The sequence below is a fragment of the Equus asinus genome, chromosome 10, assembly GCF_041296235.1.
Source record: "Equus asinus isolate D_3611 breed Donkey chromosome 10, EquAss-T2T_v2, whole genome shotgun sequence".
Lineage (NCBI taxonomy): Eukaryota > Metazoa > Chordata > Mammalia > Perissodactyla > Equidae > Equus > Equus asinus.
In genome coordinates, this window is record NC_091799.1 from 60,529,182 (window position 1) to 60,550,304 (window position 21,123).

At 39.6% G+C, this 21,123-nt stretch overlaps 1 protein-coding gene across 26 annotated transcripts in view; it reads right to left on the minus strand.

Annotated features, from left to right (window-relative positions):
- RNF180 (ring finger protein 180) overlaps positions 1 to 21,123 on the minus strand; it is a 271,039-nt gene that overhangs the window by 198,202 nt on the left and 51,714 nt on the right. For 4 of the 26 annotated variants that reach the window (XM_070519618.1, XM_044772312.2, XM_070519610.1 and 1 more), the window contains exon 1: positions 7,081 to 7,359. The exons of 7 other annotated variants lie outside the window; for them this stretch is intronic. The gene's annotated coding sequence lies outside the window, so the exon portion shown is untranslated. Of the gene's footprint in view, positions 1 to 6,547; positions 6,782 to 6,826; positions 6,850 to 7,080; positions 7,512 to 7,536; positions 7,679 to 8,204; positions 8,228 to 21,123 lie in introns of those variants that run through there. 15 more of the 26 variants (XM_070519617.1, XM_070519605.1, XM_070519615.1 and 12 more) reach the window with 11 other exon arrangements.

Consider the following 21,123-nt stretch of genomic DNA (forward strand, 5'->3'; position numbering starts at 1 on the left):
AAGGTCACTTCCTCCTGGTTTTTGTGTTTTAGGAGTTTTTCACTTTTTGGTTTTGTGGTGAGTTTAAAATTTATTCTACATCTTCATAGGAACTTAATGAAAAATGAGAAAACGCTACACTGGAGGCTGCTATTTAGAAGCTATTTTTGAACTGAGAAATTCTTTTACACAAATTGTTAAAGATTAATAACTTTAGGTATATTCCAGCGATAAACTGTATAGAATATTTATTTCTTCATTTATTTATACCCTTATAGATTTATACCATATTTACAAAGAATTTATGAAGGTAAGGCAGAAAACTGAAAACCTTAGGAAGACCAAGGTTGTGACCACATGTTGAGTCACAAAACTGTTCCAAAAAACAGAGTAGAGAATGCCGACAAATTTAAAATATTGATACGTTTCTAAACTTCAGAATAAGAAAATACAAACAAAATTAAGAGACAACTCACAGACAGGAAGAAGAAATTTACAAATATAAGCAAATGGTTAATAACCATAATTAATTCTACAGCACAAATTTTCTAAAAGACAAATATTCAACAGAAAAATGGACAAAGAATACAAAAGTACAATTCCCAGAAGAGGAAACCCAAATGACCGACAATCATATGAAAACTGTTCAACTTCACCAGAAACCAGGAAAATTAAAACTAAAACAAGATACAATTTCACGCCCCTCAAATTGGAAAAATTTTTAAAGTCTGATAATATCAAGTGTAAAAATGATAGGAAGCAACAACAAGCATCTCATAAACTGCTATGGGAGGTATAAGTAGGCACGACAATTTTGGAAAGCAATTTGGCAAGATTTGATAAAATAAAACTTGTATCTATGGATTTGCAGTTCTGCTACAGGTTTGTATGTGCAAAAGGAAATTTCCTATCACATAAGAATGTTCGTGTTAGCAACATGTTATGGTAGTAGCAAAAAACTGCAAACAACCCAAGTGTTCATCAACAGGAGATCTGACAAATTTTTGTTCATTGATGCAATGGAATACTATATAGCAATAAAAGTTAATAAACTAAAGCTATATGTATCTAGAAAAAAATTCTACTGTTAAACAAGAAAACTAGGCTGCAGAAGTATATACACAGCATAGTAAAGTTTGCAAAAATTTTATAGCATGTACAACAACTGTTGTACTGTTTACTGATACATGGATATATAGCAAAAGTATAAATACACAAATGGGAATGACAGACACCAAGTTTAAGATAATGGTAACCTCCATTCCAGCTGGGTCTTAAAGGATAGAGAGAATTTAGATAGCATTAGTCAAGTAGAGTGGAGAGGAATGGGTATCTTGAGCGAGGAAATAATATAAGCCAAAATACTAAGTTGGGAAAGGACATAGTTTTTTGGTGAGCAAAAAGTATAACGCCTGACTAGAGCAGAGAAAGCTTACTTAGGACCCTACAGCCTTAGCTAGTTCTAAGCCAGACAGGTGCAGCTATACAAATATTTATTACAAGAATTTATATCTCCTCCAGAACACAAACGGTCTGGGAAAAAATAGGTTCTACCTTAAAACCAAAAATTCGAGCAGAATATGGCCAGGAAAATATGTTAGTTTTAATTTCTATATTAAATAAACTTTAAGTAGATAGTCCAATTTACCCATTATATCATTGGCCCTCATGCTGCCCTAAATTGGTGTCCATACTTCAATTCTGGCCCACGGGATAATTTTTTTCAACAAATTTCTGAATATGCCAGGCAATTCTCATTCAGAGTAAGTCTCATGCTTATATCAGCAATTTATGACAGAGGTGTGGAAGATGCTTTTAAAATCTGTGCTAATGATCTGTTGGTTGTTTCTAAGGTTTTCCAGCTATCAAACTATCAGTTAATGAATAAGGTAAAGAGATTACAGAACTTGAGGGCAGTTCTATTATTAAGAGAATAATCTCTGGGAGCTGGCCCAGCAGCACAGCGGTTAAGTTCACCCGCTCCACTTCAGCAGCCCAGGGTCCATGGGTTCAGATCCTGGGTGCAGACCTACACATGGCATATCAAGCTATGCTGTGGCAGGCGGCCCGCATATAAAGTAGAGGAAGATGGGCACAGATGTTAGCTCAGGGTCAATCTTCCTCAGCAAAAATAGAGCAGGATTGGAAGCGGATGTTACCTCCAGGCAAACCTTCCTCAAAAAAAAAGAATAATCTCTAATATTTCACTTTGCCACAGAGAAATGTATCAAGATAAAAAAATGCAACAGCTCCCATTTCTTGAGCTAGTTTTTCTAAGAGACTTACCATTCAAGTCATTTCCTCAAATATTTTCTAAAATCTAAGAAAGCAATAAAACACCTTGTTAAGTGGTTAATATTTACTGTACCATATGTACTTAGTTTTCATCAATATGATTCTATTTTTGTATACTTTACTACAAACTAGGGCCAAAACGATATTTTAACGTGAGCATTTTTATTTTATTGGGGGCTGCCTACTTACTGGGGCTGTTTTGATGAGCGGATTTTTTTTGAAGTATAACTGACATACAATATCATATTAGTTTCAGGTGTGCATCATAGTGATTCAATATTTGTATACGTTACAAAATGATCACCACAATAAATCTAGTTACCATCTAGCACCATACAAAGTTATTACAATATTGCTGACTATATTCCCTACATTGTACATTACATCCTCATGACTTATTTATTTTATAACTAGAATTGTGTACCTCTTAATTCCCTTCACCTGTTTTGCCCACCCTTAAACCTCCAGATGAGGGGAAATTTTTTTTTTTTAAAGATTTTATTATTTCCTTTTTCTCCCCAAAGCCCCCCGGTACATAGTTGTATATTCTTCGTTGTGGGTTCTTCTAGTTGTGGCATGTGGGACACTGCCTCAGCGTGGTCTGACGAGCAGTGCCATGTCCGCGCCCAGGATTCGAACCAACGAAACACTGGGCTGCCTGCAGCAGAGCGCGCGAACTTAACCACTCGGCCACGGGGCCAGCCCCAGATGAGGGGAAATTTTGACAAGCTCTTAAAAATAAACTATTAAATTTCCAAGTTGAGGGAAAAAAATCATTGTTATACATGAAAGAGATATCCTAATCCTTCCCTGAGCCTCCTTCCTTCCTGAGCCAACTACCTCCTGACCAAAGGTGGCGATGAAAGATGAAGTAGGGTCAGAGATTAGAGTAAGGGTCAGAGGTAAGGTACAACTCATGGATGGGAGGAGATGGACATGGACCATTATCTGGGAGACAAATCATGCATATGTAACCAGGAGGTAATGTTTACTATCACACTTGCTCATCTTAGAAAAGGCCATTATACGGGAAAACTTCTGTTTGTCTGCTAAAAATTTATTTGTCACTTCAATAGTCTGCATCTCAAAACCTATGATTTCTCTTAAAGTTATCATTCACTCACAGTTAGAGAGAGATCTGGCTGCCAAATAATGGAATGTTTTTCCATTTGAATATAAAAAAGACAGTACCTCTTCTTTTTATATGCCCTGATTATGCAATTATTACGCAGTGGAATGGAGTATATTTGCAGGCACAGTATTATCCCTGTTCTCAAGCTATAGACTGCACAGAAAACTCCCTACTTCTAACTGTTCCTCAGAAAATGATTTCACATGTTTATCATAAAAATTTCTTCTTGGGGCCAGCCTGGTGGCATAGTGGTTAAGTTCTCATGCTCTGCTTTGGCAGCCCAGGGGTGGCCAGTTTGTATCCCAGACACGGACCTACACACTGCTTGTCGAGCCATGCAGTGGTAGGTGTCCCACATATAAAATGGAGGAAGACAGGCATGGATGTTAGTTCAGGGCCAGTCTTCCTCACCAAAAATAATTTCTTCTTGATGATTTTAGAGGACTAGGCCAATATCTCCTTAAATGCTGTTATACTTTTAACAGATTTCTGCCATTTATAATATATAATATACAATACATATAATACAGTTATAAAATTTTCAAACAACCAAGAAATGAAGAAAATGAATGTATTTGGTAATTGGTGTGATCAGGAAAATCTGTTGCACACACAACTTACTAATAATTTTTTTAAAAATATCTGTTTTATATGTTGATGAGGCTATTTTGATCTAGCTGTATTACTCTCAAAACACATATGGGGGGGCAAATTTCATGATTCTAAATTATTAGAAAGATTTACACTTGTGTTTATGTGAAGTCCAAACTTTTATATGAAATATACTCCCAACTTAATACTGTTTCAGTATTATATGTGACTGACTTAATGTATTCTACTTCGAATAAGTAATTGATAGGTTACAATACAAATTATTAGTTTCAAAATGTTTACAACATGCAAATGTACATATATATATCTATGTACCAATGTACACACAGATATAGAACTTCAGCCTAGAACTAACCATTGCCTCCATCAGAATAGTCACTCTGGGAAGGTTGCAAACTTATTCTAACAATGTTGCCATTATTTAAATTTTTTTTTTTTTTGAGGAAGATTAGCCCTGAGCTAACACCTGCCACCAATCCTCCTGGTTTTGCTGAGGAAGACTAGCCCTGAGCTAAAATCTGTGTCCATCTTCCTCTAATTTATATGTGGGACGCCTGCCACAGCATGGCCTGATACACAGTATGTAGGTCCCTACCTGGGATTCAAACTGACGAATCCTGGGCCGCTGAAGCAGAATGTGTGATTTAAAACTATTTTTAAACCACCCTTTTGGAAGTGCTGTCATAGCCTTCAGGGTAACGTTTTAAATATACTTCATAGCGGTAAAATATTGAAGGTAGAACTGAGTTTTGCAGCTGCACAGAAATCATTATGCCAAGTTTCGCAAATTAAATAGGTGTTCAAACTGATTATAAACTTATTTTAAAAAATACAAACAAAAAACAAGTGCTTAGAGAAGTGATGCTAAAATCATGTTTTTATATTGCTTGGAAATTGACTAAAAATTTCAAAAGATTCAAAACATTGTGTCTAGCAGTAGCACTTTTGGAATAAGCGTTCAGCCTCTTAAAGTGACTATTTGGAATGACCACTCTCTTGAAAAACATTCATGACCCATTCTTAGGGGAGATGGCAATGTTTCATGACTCTATAATCACACTTTGAAGTCACAAAGCAGCTCTCTTCCATGGAGTTTAAAACATTTTCCAGACATTACTTCACCAATTCTCCAAATATCTCTTACCAGAGAAAGGACAGATTATCATTCTTTTTTCAGATGGTTGAGTGAAGGTGGTGTAACGGAAAGAGAATTAGAAATGTTTATTTCATGAGTCAATACTTAAGTCTAGGCATACTGTGCCCCAAAATTTGTGCTATGTAGTTAGCAAAATTTAAGTGAAAATTTTTAACTTTATGCTGCTTGATAAAGAGGCATTATATGAGGATGGCGTGTCACAAAATATTACAGAGATCCATTAAAATGATTATTAATTCATTGCATAATTGCCTGGAAAAATTCTTGCTTGATGTATGAGAGTTACTTATTAAAGAAGCTGGTATCTATCCTCAGATACACTCATAAAAATCACACCTATTTTACAAAGAAAGTAAGCTTGTTTTTCTAAAAAAGAAAAAAGCCTCTTCTTTGAACTTTAGAAGAAAAAAAAATCTTCACTTTGAAAAACCAAATATATATAAATGAAAGAGAGGAAGAAAAATGAGACAATAAAGATCTACTGGCAAAATCATTTAAAAGCAAACCCTAGGGAAATTGGTAAATTGCAGATGCCTCTGGAGAGAGAAGAAAGCACAACATAATACGCACATGATTACAAGTTAATTTTCACTGAAATTAATGACTATTCTCCTAAATTTTTAATTCTTTTGTATGAGAAAAGAAAACTTGCTGCTCAATATTCATGGACACCCGGGAGTCCCCTCCTCCATTTTAATTATTCATCAAATATATATTTAAAGCCTCTGCTATGGTCATCACTAAGTATCTCTGGGCTCCCAGGGGCACCATATTTATACAGGAGATTAAAGGTTTGACAAATGAAAAACAAAGGAATTTAGTCCTTCTTGTGACTCTAGTGATCCTAGTCAACAACCGAAATGATTCTGGCCTTTTACGTACCACTTTTAAGGGTACTATTCCAGGAGTCTGAAAGGACTCAACTGTATTTTTTAAGAAAGGTTTTAGTAATTAATGAGTAAATAAAAATATAATGAGCATCAACAGGCACTGAGAGCTCTAAATTTTGTTTCAGGTTGAGCGACTGGGCGGAGGACAACTCTCATTCAGGCAAGTTCTAATCACAGCTCCCACAAGGGCAGACTGCTTAGTTTTGACAGAATCACTTTTTCTCCTGGGTGCCTCAGTTGTCTGGTCTATAAATCGGGGTAATTTAATAGTAACCTGCCCACATCAAGGCTCCTTTGAAGTTACTAATTAACGCTTTCCCGGGTGCACTTGAAACTATCAGCTGTTACAAAAATACTGAGCACTAGCTCGAAAAAGACCACGGTAATACAGACACGTTAGTGCTCATGACGGCACTAATAACAATCCCCCCAAGAACCCCCGCCCCACCGCCGCCCCGCCGCATTTCACGGCTTACTCCTGACCTCTGCCCGGCAGACAGTCTGCACCCTCCGGACCCCAGGCGGCGACAAAGCAGCTGAAACGCCGATACCGAAATGGACCAGACAAAAGAAAGTGGATCTGCGCCGAGGGCCGCGGCCGTGGAGGGCGTGTGCCGGCTGCCCCCACGCGCTCCGAGGGGACACCGGGCGCCGCTCCTCAGCTCCGACCTGGAGGGCGCCCCACGGCCGAGCCCCGCCGCCCGCTCCCGCCTCCGCGGGCCCGCCGCGCCCCCACCACGCCCCCGGCGCCGCCCGGCTCACGTTTCCAGGCGCCGGGTAATTCCACGCTCTCCCGGGCCGCGTCCCGAGGCGGCCGCCGAGAGCCTCAGGTGCGAAAGTTGAGCCGCCGCCGCCTCACCTGAGGCCGCGCCAGCCCCAGCCCTGCCCAGCCCAGCCCTCGGGGCGTCCTGCCCTGGGCGAGCGGGGCCCCGAGCCGGCGCGGCGAGGCAGGGCCGCCCGAGGCCGGAGCCCTCAGGAAGGCGCGCCCCGCTGGGCTCCGAGCCACCGGCCCTCACCTGCGTCCCCGTCCAGGAGCCGCCTGCTCCGCGCCTTCGCGCGCCCACCCGCAGCCCGGCTCCGAGGGCTCCGGCGGCCGCGATGCCAGGTTCAGAGAGACGGGAAGCGACAGGAGCCAAACCCCGCGGAAAGCGCTCGAGCTGCGCCTGCAGGCCGGACCCGCGGCCTCGGTCCTGCGCTGCCCGCCGCGGGCGGCCCGCTCACTCGCCCCGGCAGGCTCGGGCTGGACCCGCGTGTGGGCGGCGCAGGGCCGCGGGACCGTGGGAAAGTCCTTGGCTCCTGTCATGCCCTCACCGAGCAGCAGAAGTTGCTGTGCCGCCTTCTCCCTTCGCCTCATTGTCAGTCCCTCTGTTAATATCAGCCCTAATATCGGTTCCCCTGCAGTGAACCCAGCATATCTGGATTAAAACTAAAAGCACAAGTTGCCAGTTCCCTGGTTCTTTAGTTACACTCACATGTAAATACTTGTTTCTTTAACCTCTGACTCCTGGAAGCTTGACAACCAAATAGAAGTTACAAATTGTTAACGTCCAGATGACTCATGCTGGGCTCCCACTAAAGTTATGGCTAATCACAGGAACTTGAAGTTCTTTCATAGAGAAACTAATGTCCAGAGAATATCAAGAAATCAAAGCTGCCCGTGTCCAACTCCTTGGCTTCCTGACGTCAGAGTCTACCTCCACCATGGAGATAAACAGCCAAGGACACTCATCTGAGAAGTCTTTGTCTCCTCCATTGGAAGCAGCCCCAGACACAGGCTGATGGGAAAATGCTGACCAAGAAGTCCTGGACCCCATCCCCTACCTAAAACCCCAAATAAAAACCCCTACTTGTTTCTTAACGGGGGGCAAGCAAATTTTGAGGCACTAGCCTTTACTTTGCTCCCTCTGTCTGGCAAAGTAAAGCCTTCCCTTTTTCACCCAATACTCTGGTCTCATTATGTGGATTGGCATCCGGATCAGAGATGGAACTTTTGGTAACAAACACTTCCTGGAGTTCTGAGCTCAAGCCCACCTGCTGGGTCTATTCCTTGCTAAAATCCACAGGCCTCAGACTCTTCCTAAGGCGCCATCACCACCTGGGTTTAGTTTTCCCTTCTGATATCACTATCTTCGTTGCTTACCTTCTTGGGCCTCAGCTTCCACCTATGTGCAACTGGGATTAACCATGAAAGTGTTTGTGACTCCACTCTGGACAAATTACAGTTTGTAGGTGAACTGATGACTGGAGGTAAGTCAAAAGTGCTTATTCAGGGAGCGAGAGGGCCTCTTGGAGTAAAGGTTAACTTGCCAGCTCGTTATAAAGTCTGGATTCATACCAATGAAAATAGATCATCAGAAGACTATAAATATGGTTTCCATATCAAAAGTAAATGTTATTAGTTGGCTTGAGGAAGGAGAAGGAAGCTAGGAGGGAATCTCTAAGGACTGTTTAGCTTTGTTTGCCAGATACAGAAATTTTCATTTACCTGAGTGGCTTATGTGGAGACTTGTCATAAGACTACGGCTGTATTCATTGATTTCCCACCTGAAAATCCAGTGAAATCAATAACAAAGTGTAGTGTAAACCCTAACAGTTGTTCTTTTTTTCTTCTTTGTAATGCAAGTGCCTGACTTAAGCTTTGCCCAGGCATCCGCTTCAAAGAGGCGTTCACTTCAAAGAAGGACATCTCAAAGAATAAACACATTGCCAGCCATAGACTAGATAAAGAGCCTGGCCACCTTGCCCCACTGAAGCTCCTTTGCTTAGAGATCTTGGTTGATTTTGATAACTGACCATTTGGGCCACTTATTTTTTCTCATCTTGCTCTTTAAATTCCCACTCTTATGTTTTTAATTCGCCAATAAAGAGAGAGCTGTGAAACCCTTGGTACCCCGGACCCCAGACCTTAATAAAGCAGAACACCAGGCCTACGTGCATGAGTGCTCTCCCCGCCACGCAACCTTGCTATGTGGCCCCACGTGTGCTGTGTGATTTCCAGGTCCTGTAAGCAATAAACATTTATTTTTTCAAAGTTTCCTTATGGTTATTGCTGAAGGGCATCTTGCAATCATTATAAGAACCTCAGGGGCTGGTCCAGCCACAATATTGATTATTAATAGGCTGAGACTGGCACACAACAATTCTCCAATCCTTAAAACACGTAATAGGAAAAACCTTCTTTCAAAGAAAAACATGATATTGTGAAAATACCGAAGAAGACTTGAGATCCATGATTTTTCAGCTACATGATCTTGGGTAAGTCACATAACTTTAACTCCAAGTTTCCTCAACTATAAAAGTGTTTTATTTTAAATGGTATGTGTTAGTCATTGGTGAATATCAAATGAGAACAGTATGTGACAGTGTCTTGTAAACAAAATCATTTAAATATGTCGTTGTTTTATTAGGAACTGTTTTACAATTTAGATAGCTATTACAATAATCATTAGTATTAATTTCTAGCCTACTTGTAAAGGATACACATTTTTAGCACTAACTTTTCCTTTAAGTAGTTCCTTCCAGATTATTGAGGTCACTTCCCAGTCAGAGTCTGCTGCCCCTCACTTTACAATTGTCTTTTCTAAGTTATTAATATTGAAGCAATCTTGTACAACCAATTCACTTATCTAACATTGAGAATATTACTGGTTTCAGAGAGGTTACACATCCCTTTCATCTTTACCTTTTGTTATGGAACGCATTCCAAATATTAGTTGTTTGGTTTTAGAATTTAAATTGGTTTGTGGAAGCAATTGTTATTTATCAGGGAACGAGAGAGAGAGGAGAGAAAAAGAAAACGCCTGTGATTTATATGTGCTGTCTTCCCAAAGTAATCCAAGCAAATATAACCTATTAAATATTGTGGCACCTTTCACTCTAGCTCATTCTCTGGCAGCAGCAAGGTCTCAATCTGTCAGACAGTCTATTGCTTTCCCTGCAAAAGGCCAAATTTGCAATGTGGCCTCATATTTAAGTTTATGGTCTTGGGCATTGTGGACATGAAATTCACAAGTTTACCAAAATAGCATCATTCACACTAGCACGTATAGTTTCACATATTTCTCTGCCCCATATCCTTTAATATTCAGAGTAGCTGTCACTTCTGTCTTTACTGAAGAGATCAGAAGTTTGCAGTCTGATAGTTTCATTTGCTAACTTTACTGTTAGCTGTGCTGAACTCAGTTAACCTGAACTCAGTTCAGTTAACTCATTTAACCTGCCTGAATGTCAGTTTCCTTATCTGTAAAATAACAGAATCATAGAACTTTAGGCCTGGAAGGCACCCTGAAAGCTCGGGATGAACACAAATTTAGCCCTGCTTTATCTCGTCAGTCTTGAGGCAGAATTCAGCTTTAACTCCAGCCTCAGTCTTTGGAGGGCCAAAGAGCCAAACGCTGACAAGTGTGCCCTTTCTGATAATATAGAGACATCTTTTTTATTTTGAAAGCCAATTATATTAGTATTTTGTTATGTTATTAGATTCATGGTTTAAAGACAAAATTTCTTAAGTGACTGTGTGAAGCAATGAGTACATGAAAGAAAAAACAGCAAAACAAAATGAGGGCAACCAAGCTAAGTCGCCTTCCAGAAGCATTTTGTTCAGTTCAGGGCATGAAGCTTCAGTATTTGGGATTGTCAGTGAAATTCCATCCAAGGATCTTTGGGTGCAAAGTATTAATGGGGGATAAGTTAAGAGAGTTAAGAGGGGATAACTTTGATTGGTTACTAATAGAGAAGAAGAAAAGATTAAGAAAATAATGGCAGTATCCTATACTGGCAGAGCTAGCCAAAACATATCTCCTTTCTCCACCAACCTCGAGTGAAGGTGAACACATAGTGACAAGTGGGGAATGCAGTGACCACATGCACAATCTAGCAGCTGGGGTGCTAAGCGATGATTAATGATCATATTATAATACTAGACTTTTTAAATGATTACTATAATTTAATACCAACATTACAGGGGCCGGCCCCGTGGCTGAGTGGTTTAAGTTCACATGCTCTGCTTCGGTGGCCTGGGTTTCGCCAGTTCTGATCCCCGGCGCGGACATGGCTCCGCTCATCAGGCCACACTGAGGCTGCATCCCACATGCCACAACCAGAGGCACTCAGAACTAGAGTATACAGTGATGTACTGGGGGGTTTTGGGGAGAAGAAGAAGAAGAAGAAAAAGAAGATTGGCAACATGTTAGCTAAGATGCCAATCTTTAAAAAAAAAAAAAGAAAACCAACATTACAGTAATATTTTAAAATAAAATTTCAGCTTTATTCTGATAGCCAAGAAGTTGATTCTATGATGGTAATATTCACTTTTGACCTTGACTTCGGCCAAATACTGATATAAATGTTCAGTTATTCAACTAAAATATATATCTGGGGCACTTCTATGGGAAATTCAGTTCAATTTTCCATCCAATTCAGCAAGTGCTTCCACAACATCCTAAAAGACAGTCGTTCAGTTCTGTTAGGGCCCTTCCAATGACAAGCAATTTACTTCTGAACAAGTAAAACTTTTTTCTTGTCCTGTTAGTAGACAGCTCTAATTAATCAAATATTTTCTATTATATTGACCTATCTTCTTGCCTAATATTATCCATGCCAATAATCCATATCCAATTTATAAATCAAAATTGGGGTGAGTTTATTATGAGCCATATCTGAGAACCATATAGGCTGGGAAAGTCCTTTCCCAAAGGGATAGAGAACTGCAAAGAAGTGGGGGTGCACAGAGTGGTTATAAACCGTCAAAAAGCATGTATCACATATGATTGGAATGTCCCTTTTACAACAGTCACGAGATTGCTTTGCCAGCACAGCAATTCCGCAAACATAGCAAGTTGGTGGTCTCCGGGTGTGTGCTCAATGGCCACATCAGGCCCTTTTGGAAAAACAAGATCAGGCCAAATGGTTTTACACCAAATGGCTTCCTTATATACTCCAATATATCCTATTGTTTGTCATTTATTTATCAATAACATTTCATCCATTGCCCTTAATTCTCTCCTCTAATGGAACACATTAATAGAACAAGTCTGTTTTCAAACGTTAGCCGTTTACAGATTTGAAGGCAATCCTTTGCCATTTCCTGTCTAGGCTAAGTGTGATCAGTCCTTTCACCATTTATGGAACACGTGGGCCAGACCCTTCACTATACTAGTGCTCTCCTCTAATATTTGATGCCTCCCTTAAAAATGTAGAACCCAGGACTTAGTGCATTCATTCACTCAAGAGATTTTCACTGAGCGTCTATCATGTGGTGTATCTCTAGTGGGAGGATACAACAGCAAACAAAACAGATAAAAGTCCTTGTCCTGTGAGCTTACATTCTCATGGGGAAAGACAACAAATCAATAAGTAAAATATATAATATGTTAGAAAGTAAAATGTGCTCGGAGAAAAATAAAGCAGTGAAAGCAAACAGCACATTCTGAGGGTGAGGGTGGGTTTACAGTTTAAAATAGTGGTCAGGGAAGACCTCATTGAGAAGGTGTGCCAATTTATTATCTGTTCACTCCTCTAGATCTACTTTCTTTATCACTCCTACTGTCGATTTCGGGAGGCTGACCTACAGAGTAGATCAACAATTCCTGTGCCATCTGGTTTCCTGCTTGGTTTAACCATTGGGGATCTTAATAAGACATTGGAGGAAGGGAAGAAAGTGAGATCAGGATATTTATTCCCTGGCTGCCACTTAGTGAGGACCCTCAGGTTGTGTGTCCCTCAGTTGAAAGTTATGGTTCCTCCCAAGGCTGCTGGCTCTGCAAGACTCTCTCTTTCTGGTTTCAGTAACCACTCCATCCCCCTTGTCCCCTTAGACCTCTAGGTTACTGCACTATCCTTTGTGGTTGCATGACACCCACACTTTTGAAAATAGCCCCTTTGTTCGTCAGCCTTCCTTGAAGTATTCTGTTTCAAGTATGCTGTTTCCTGTTGGGCCTCTGACTGATGCAGTGATATTTGAGCAAAGATATGAAAGAGATAAGAGTAAGTCATGTGGATACAAGAGAACATGAGCATTCCAGGAGCAGCGAGTACAAAGCACACTGCTCCAGACATAGTCTGGCAGTGCAAAGAAAACAGGAGCTTTCATCTCCCTTGACCATTATATTGTATGTCAATTAGTGTAGACAAAGATCGCAGTAGCTTTCTTGTGGTCATCATACTCCTTGTTTATAATGGGCTTGTCGTAAACTCAAACCCAATTCTTCTGATTCACTAACATCTTAGAGCAAAATACAGGATTTCACATTTGTCTCTACTAACTTTTATCCTTAAATAAATATTTAATAAGTACATAGTATTGTATTAATAGACACCTACAATATGTCAAATATTGTGCTATATACTCAAAATCCAATGATAAGTAAAACAAGAATGGTTTCTACCCTTCAGGAGGTTTCAGCCTACTGTAGGATACAGTCAAATAATTACACAAATAAAAGTAAAATTCAAATAAGGGAGATACACAGTAGTGTGAGAGAATACACCTGAAGGATTTGACTAAGTCTGGGAGCTCAGAGAGGCTTCTCTAGGAAAGTGATGATTGAAATGAATCTGAAGAAAAAACAGTGGGCAATTTGGTGAAATGGGAAGTTAAAAGCAATCTAGAAGGAAAGAGTCGATGCAAAGGCTCTGGGGCTGAATCATCACTTGTCAGTTCCAAAAACTAGAAGAAAGCCCTTGGGGCTGGTACACGGCCAGAGAGTAAGAGTGTAATGTACAATGAAGCCAGCAAGAGAAAAGAGGGTTAGCTCACACAGAGCTTCACGGATTATAGTAAAGATTTTGTTCTTTATCCCCAAAACAGTGAGGATCCATTGAAGAGTTCAAGCAGCTGGGTGAATTGGTCAGCTTTGTGTTTTAAAAATATCAATCTGGCAACATGTGGAGAATGAATTGGAGGGAGTTAAGAATAGACCCAAGAAGACCAATTAGGAGGCTACTGCAGTAATCTTCAGGATAAATGTTGGAATCATGGCAGAAATGGAGTAACTTTCATACCTGAGAGATCTTGAAGAGGTGAAATTGGCAGATAAGGGGAAGCTGGTGCCTCCGATGACTGCATTATATTTCTTGTTTGCATAATTTTTTAGATGGTAGTAGCATACAAATTAAACAGATAACATTGGAAGAAAGATATGTTTTAGAAAAGAAGATCAAGAATTTGGTTTTGAAACTTAAAATCCTCACAAGATATTCAAAAAGAGAAATCAAGTAGGAAGATGGAAATGTGAGTCCGGAGTTCAACAGACAGGTCTCTATATAACAGGCAATCTAGATAGCTGGTAACAATCATATTGGTTTTGTTTTATGATACAAATCTACCAATATTTGAAAAATCTTTATTCTGTTATTTGGAGTGCTAGCTACTGGTTTTACTTCTGAGCCCTCCAAAATTTGATAATGTGCTTTCCATGTATTCATCCAAATTGGTGACTATTAAACTGAACAGTGCTAAATCCTAATTAAGAGCTGGGTTCAGAAATCTTGAATCATAAGCAGACACTGGTTGTAATTTGGAACAGCACTTTCCAAGCTGTGATTGTTCTCTGGGCTATTTAGCATATATTTTACATTTCTGGCTCCCTTTGTGCCTTCTTATTTTCTTTCCTCTTGGTATATGTGTCCTTCCTATTTCTGCTGTGTACTTTTGGTGTGATAGACCTGGAAGATAGAATTGAGTAGCTGGAAAAGTAGGAAAAAAAATGACAAAATGACAAAATTTTAAGGTGTCAAATGCTTAAAATTTTTACTTGCAAAATGACTGAGGGAAGAATGTTATGCAGCAACCATATGTGTTTACCGCTTTTTTGACAAATCTAGGCTGTAATTGATTCATTGTAATTGATTCATTGTGTGCCTGCTCTGGTACCTAGTATGAAGGGAGCAGAAATAGCCAGCTGCTGTATGCCTGGTGTATGCAGAACATGGCTCCATCTCCTCCACTGTCCTATACAGTGATCCAAATCTCAGTCCCTAATAGCCAGAGCTGGATTCTAAGGCATCTTATGCATCTTTATATAGCCCAGAGATCAGCTGTCCTTCTCAGTCAGCTCTTTTCTCTGTTCCTACAAGAAATCCAACCACACCAAGCATATTGCAAACTTTGTAGTTTTGTGAATCCCAGAAGGATCACATTGCACTTCACACAGCACATCACTTTCAAAATCTCACTTTTCCCGAGTCTCTGCTCCTGGTGGCACAATCACTGGATTCCTCTTTCTGCCCTCCCTACCTCACAAGTCTCAGCTCAGCCCCTCTGGTTTCTGCATTCCTAGCCCTTTCTTCCTCGGAGATTTCAATTTCTCCTATTTTTTCTTCTACAGAGCAATTTAGTGTTTTTCTAGTTTCTACCTCTAAACTTGCACACATCATAGAGCTCACCAATAAAGGGCCCTCCAGGTACTAGGGCCTATTCTCCTAGGGCAATGGGAAATTGTAAATAATAATAAATATTTTTACTATGGGGTATTTACAACACTTTCTCATTCCTTCCACACAGAAGGAAAATCAGGCCATGTTCTCAGTGTCTCAGTGCTACCCCAGGAAGAGAATAGTATCCAGAAGGACATAAAATTGAGTTTTACACAGAGACTATTCCCTAAAACACTCAGAGATCATGCTGGAGGGGAAAATAAGAAAGCCAGGAAATTAACAGGGGTGGAGGGGACAAAGCAGTTGGAGAGGTTGTAGGAAAGTAGACATTTTCTGCCCTGAAAATGCTTCATTACATAATAACCGATGTGTTATTTGAAAAGAGTTAATGAATGGAAGCAACCTAAGTGTCCAGCAACAGACGAATGGGTAAAGAAGATGTGGTACATATATACAATGGAATACTACTCAGCTGCAAAACAGAACAAAATCATTCCATTTGCAATAACATGGATGGACCTAGAGGGAATTATGTTAAGTGAAATAAGCCAGCGAGAGAAGGATAATCTGTGTATGACTCCACTCATATGAGGAATTTAAAATTATGGACTAAGAACAGTTTAGTGGATACCAGGGGAAAGGTGGGGTGGGGGGGTGGGCACAAAGGGTGAAGTGGTGCACCTACAACATGACTGACAAACATTAATGTACAACTGAAATTTCACAAGTTTGTAACCTATCATTAACTCAATTAAAAGAAAAAAGAAAAGAGTTAATGAAGGGCAATCCAATAATTATGTAAGCGCTATTAATCTGCAAGTAGAGAAATAGTGGGATAAATATGTGTATTAGTTTTAATCTATACTCTAGGACAGTGAGTTAATGGTTGAAATAATTAATAATGAATACATATCCCAGAGATGTTTAGCTAATATTTGAAAGACCAACCAGAATGACTACCTTTATCATTGATCCACACCAAAAGGTTTGACAGATTTTCACATATTGAGGTATATGGGGTACCTATTCAGGTTCAAAACTGATTCAGCTGGAACTAAAAAGCTTGGTTTATGGCCTATCAAACATACATTGTACATCTGCTTAGCCATTAAAGTACAGAGTACACTCTCTCAAGATAAGAATGCATACTTCCCCTCCTATACCCTATTGGTAACACCCTATTTATAACACCTGGAGTAGTCCTTCTCAACATCATGGGTCAGGTTGACCTGCTAATTTGTAACTAAATACCTCTTTGAAATTTTGATGAAAATGTATTCTGGGTGTGTCTAATGTGCATTCTTTGTTCTAAAATGATATAAGACTGTACTGAAAACCATGCTTCCTGGAGTTGGTGGTATTCAAAGTCCACAGATTGGCAAAAAGAACTGTGCAGTTCCTTCCACACTTGCATGAATAGGTAATAAGAATCTACTAATTCCGGGAGGCTATGCTGTTGACAGTAGTCTGACCCCGGGCCTCAGGACCCCATCGGGTCACATGTCCAGACATTTTTGGAGGCATCTGTTTGATTTTACCAGAAGGTTGGCAGAATCCTACAATTAGAATATTGTTGCATCTGCTTTGAATGATTTTTTGTTTTTTTACAAAGTGCTTGAAAGGACAAAGGACAGCGATGCCACTGACTTTATAGAATAGGTTAATCATTTTTTCCCAATTTTTTTGAATTGTGGTAAAATACACACAACATAAAATTTACCACCTTAATCATTTTAACTTCGTACAGTTCAGCGGTATTAAATACATTCATAATGTTGTGCTACCCTCACCACCATACATCACTAGAATTCTTTTCGTCTTGTAAAACTGAGATTCTGTTCCCATTAAACAATAACTCCCTATTATCCCCTTGCCCCAGCCCCTTGCAATCACCATTCTACATTCTGTATCTGTGATTTTGACTGCTCTAATTACCTCATTTAAGTGGAATCAGACAGCGTTTGTCTTTTTGTGACTGGCTTATTTCACTTAGTATTATATCTTCTAGGTTCATCCATGTTGTAGCATGTGTCAGAATTTCCTTCCTTTTTAAGGCTGATTAATATTCCATTGTCACCTTTTTCTCTTTTTCCTGCTTGCTCTCTAGTATTTGTAGCTGTGGCAGATTTTGGTCTGAGACTTACTTTCATTGTACCAATCCATCTGGTAGTAAGACTTTGGAAGAGGAAATCTATAATCCTTACATATCTCTTTTGAACCAGGCTACTGCTATTTACTAAAAGTACCTAATAATTAGGAATGATCAAATTGGCTGAAGTAAGTTCTTAACACTTAGTTTATAAAATCTTTAGCAACATTTTAAGTGTTTGTTTATTGAATCTCAGAATTATAAACCAATTCTCAGAAAAATATAGCCATATTTTAGTGAACAGTTGTTTTGTGGTAAAGCAGGCAAATTTTCAACATTAAAAAAATCCTTGTTAAATTATTTGGTTATTGGTTTTATGCATTCATTTGAAGACTTTTCTTAACAAATAAGATAATTCTAAATAATTCTTTGTGATACTGGCCCTGATATCAGTTCCCCTACATTAAATCCAGCATATATGGGCTTAAAACCAAAGCACTCATTCCCTGCTTACTCCCTGGCTTCCTGGCTCCAGAATCCATTATTATCCTCCCAGGAGACAGACTGCCAAGGAAGCCAGGTAGATTCCTTATCGTCTCCTCCTCCTCCCTGCAAGCAGCATCCCAAGGCCAAACGCAGGCTTTTGGGAAGGCTCTGACCAGCAAGGCCACTGACTGCTCCCTCTCCCCCTCCACAAGCAGCCACATTCCTCACAAACCTTTAAAACACCTGTCTTCCCATCTTTCTGGGAGATGAGATGAAACGAGACTAATTTGAGCGCTCACTCTTGTCTCCCAACTGATATCATCCAAAATAAAAGCCCTTTCCTTGCCATGAGCCTGGCATTCCAGTTTTTATTTGGCCCCTCTTGTGTTGTGGGTAGGGAACCTATGTTTATGGGCACTAACCTTTGGAGCTTGAGCTTTGATTTCTAAATGGAGTCAGAGTTTGGATTCAGTTTTGGGTTAGAAATCTGACTGGCAAAGATCTTTTGGTTTCAAATTAATTTTTTGCAAGTATTCTCATAGCTTAAGGGAGAGGGTACAAAGGAGAAATTCCCTTATAAATGCTGTGTGTGTTCCTAGAACAAGAACCTTTCATTTCTGTATTATTATTGCAATTGAGAAAGAGCCCAAGGAGGAGTCAAGGAGAATAAAGAGAAGGAATTAGAAGAAATAAAGTAGAAAATTTTGCCCAAATGTAGCAAACATAATTGGAATTGGAGACAAAAGAAATGATCATGATCAGACTGATGAAATAAATTAATTCCCATGCAAAGTCTCTATCTTGTGTCTAACTGTAAAATAATGGTAATTTTGAAAACAAATTAAATAACTTCAATTGTGTTATAATATTGGGAAAAAATAATTCTTTTCCCTAATAAAAGATAAAATAACATATATTGAGTGTATTTATTAAGCATTACCATGTGCTATTCCCTTTCAACAATTTGTGCCTCATTTTTTAACTCCTTACAATACTAAGGAAGTATGACTTGGTTATTACGCATGCAAGGTCATCAAAATGGGATAGTGGTATGACTGGTGGAAAGATAAAATGGGCACAGTTAGAGGATATACATTTTTTTAAGTGGCAAAGAATATAGAAAAATAAGAGATAATACAGAGTCCCTCCAGATGGAAAAGTAGTTTTCCACAATACCCGAGTTCTCCATGGAGATTTTGGCTGTGGATGAAGGCGCCTGTATGGAGTAAGGATTCTTGCAGCATGAAAACTTGTGTTTGCTTCCTAGTGTTGTGTGCCTGTCTTCCCACCAGATAGAGGTAACTGGTGGAAAACAACCCAAGCACATTCCTAAGAACTTGTTGCAAAATTAGGTAATGTGAAGATTAGTCTCTCAAGAGCATCCTTCATCAAGACAGTCCTGTGTTTGAGGCTGTGTCTATAATGCAGTAGAGAAAATAGAGCCTCTATCATATTTTATACTTGGGCATCCTCAATGGCAAAACTGAAGGAGCTGGAGGCAGGCCTGAGGTATGTAAGGCTACAGAAAATAAAATGAGTTGAGTGTGGATGTATAATTTGCATGTAAACTATGTCAGTATGTATGCATATTATTTTTAGATAGGCAAAGCTTATCATTTTAAGTGCCAGAACAAGAACCATTTTTCCTGGGTCTCAAATCACCGTTCTGAAACTACAACCATCACCTTCCACCCAAATCCATATTATGTGTTAAAAACAGATAATTATTTATTTTGAGGTCAAATATCAAACTAGAAATGTTAAGATCCTAGAGGGCTCAATCTGTCAGTGAAATTTGCCATATTTTAAAAGTGTTGTTTTTTCTCAATCTTTCCCTAGTGAATTACAAAGTAGCAAGTTGATATCCAAAAGCCACTTTTAAAGGACTACGCAACAGCCTTTCATTATAAAAAATATCCTAACACAGAATAAGACCTGTTTGAAGAGTTTTTAAAAATCAAATTATAATAGTACTTACATTAAAGGCATTATAGAGAACACTGTTACCGGGTCTTAGTTCATATCAACCCTGGTATTGGTTACCCTACAGTGAACCCAGCATATCTGGATTAAAACTAAAAGCACAAGTTGCCAGTTCCCTGGTTCTTTAGTTACACTCACATGTAAATACTTGTTTCTTTAACCTCTGACTCCTGGAAGCTTGACAACCAAATAGAAGTTACAAGTTGTTAACGTCCAGATGACTCATGCTGGGCTCCCACTAAAGTTATGGCTAATCACAGGAACTTGAAGTTCTTTCATAGAGAAACTAATGTCCAGAGAATATCAAGAAACCAAAGCTGCCCAGGCCCAACTCCTCGGGTTCCTGACGTCAGAGTCTACCTCCACCATGGAGATAAACAGCCAAGGACACTTATCTGAGAAGTCCTTTGTCTCCTCCATTGGAAGCAGCCCCAGACACAGGCTGATGGGAAAATGCTGACCAAGAAGTCCTGGACCCCATCCCCTACCTAAAACCCCAAATAAAAACCCCTACTTGTTTCTTAACGGGGGGCAAGCAAATTTTGAGGCACTTGCCTTTACTTTGCTCCCTCTGCCTGGCAAAGTAAAGTCTTTCCTTTTTCTCCCAAGACTCTGTTCTCATTATTTGGATTGGCATCAGGATCAGAGACTGGACTTTCAGTAACACCACCACTAATGAGAAGACAGGAAATTTAAACTTAAAGCCATTCTTAAAAATATTCTGAACTTGTAAACTTTAATTCATGCTTTAGATATTCTTTTTTTTTTTTTTTTTGAGGAAAGTTTGCCTTGAGCTAACATCTGCCACCAATCCTCCTCTTTTTTGCTGAGGAAGACTGGCCCTGAGCTAACACCGTGCCCATCTTCCTCTACTTTATATGTGGGACACCTGCCACAGCATGGCTTGACCAGTGGTGCATAGGTCTGCACCCAGGATCTGAACCAGCGAACCCTGGGCCACCGAAGTGGAACGTACAAACTTAACTGCTGTGCCACAGAGCTGGCCCCAAAGATACTCTTAAGGAAGAAGAAAGTAAAAACATTAAGGTTTGTACTTTTGGTAAAAACAAAGCACTTTTGAGCCCTGGTTATACACGAATGTTTATCTTTTCTGCTAATCCCACTA